General features: G+C 42.3%; 1 protein-coding gene across 1 annotated transcript in view; it reads left to right on the forward strand.

The window, feature by feature from the left end:
• LOC103194219 (olfactory receptor 139-like) overlaps positions 1 to 1,324 on the forward strand; it is a 23,822-nt gene that overhangs the window by 16,875 nt on the left and 5,623 nt on the right. The gene's annotated exons all lie outside the window — the stretch shown is intronic.

Raw genomic sequence — 1,324 nt, forward strand, 5'->3', positions numbered from 1 at the left:
ATCTGAAAACCTACTTCAGTGGCTTGTTGGAGAATTAAATGAAGTAATACATGTAAAGTGCTTGGAACAGTGTTTGGTGTGTAACTGTTGTGGTGGTTAGCTGCTATCAAGTTGGCCTCTGACTCATGGAGACCCTATGCACAACAGAATGAAATGCCGCCACTCCTGGGCCATGCCCATGTTCTGCTGGGGACTGAATCATTGTTCTCCATAGGGTTTTTATCAGCAGATCACCAGGCCTTTCTTTCTAGTCTGCTTTAGTCTGCAAGCTCCCCTGAAACCTGTTCAACATCATAGCAGCATGCAAGCCTCCACGGACAGACAGGTAGTGGCTGCATATGATGTGTATGGTAAGATCTCAATTATCATTATTATCATTACTTCCCATATAGGACTGCTTTAAGGATTGACTGACCTAATACATAAAAGTAACTTGGATAGGAAGTGCTTGGATAGAAACTTTGCTTGTCACGCTATCACTCTGACTCCACTCCCACCAGGGAGCACTCTCTCATTACTCCTAGGCTAACTTCTATTGCTACTGCTGCTGGGCTTCCTCAGCACTTGGGAAGGGCGTTATACATGGGACAAACTCATAGGGGAAGAAATTTTGCCTTTTCAATCACAGAACAGGAAAGGATGAGCTATGAGAAAGGGTTTATTGAGTGTGTGCCTTTTCTAGAATGGAAGAACAAGAGCTGGGATAGACTGGCTCTTTCATCCAACAGGAATCACCATTTCAGATCCCTACTTCCTTCCTCACAGCAGACTCTCCTGGCTTTGAAAGAAAAACCTTCCAAACCCCCAAGAAACTCTGCATCTGCTTTCACGGGGAAAGAAATTTGGGTAGTATTATAAGATTCCATCCTTCTTCCTTTGCTATGTTAAGATAAGAGTTTTGTTATTGTTGTAGTTTTCAATATAGTTTTTCAAAAGCATGACTGAGAAACTGTTTTTTTTTTTTCCCTCTATCTCATGTTTTAGTGAGATACACTTGTTTAAGCAAGACTTCTCACAACAAAGAATCTACATATCTTATGTTATCCCTTATTAAGGAAATTTGTTAATTTGCCCTTTTTAACGTGCTGATAACAAGCTCTGGTGTTAATGTTAAGTGTTCATCTGGTCACCAAAATGTTGGCAGTTTAAACCCCCCAGTGGGAGGAAAGACCTAACAATCTGCTCTGCAATATAGGATCCCTATGAATCTGGTAGCATAGTGGCTAAGACACTTGCCTGCTAACCAGACAGCTGGCGGTTCAAACCCACATGCCACTCCTCGGAAGGAAGGTTGGGCAATCCTACTTCCGTAGTGATACTGCCT

This window comes from Orycteropus afer, unplaced genomic scaffold (genome assembly GCF_000298275.1).
Source record: "Orycteropus afer afer isolate SDZICR_OR568_19922 unplaced genomic scaffold, OryAfe1.0 scaffold00042, whole genome shotgun sequence".
In the NCBI taxonomy this organism is placed as follows: domain Eukaryota; kingdom Metazoa; phylum Chordata; class Mammalia; order Tubulidentata; family Orycteropodidae; genus Orycteropus; species Orycteropus afer.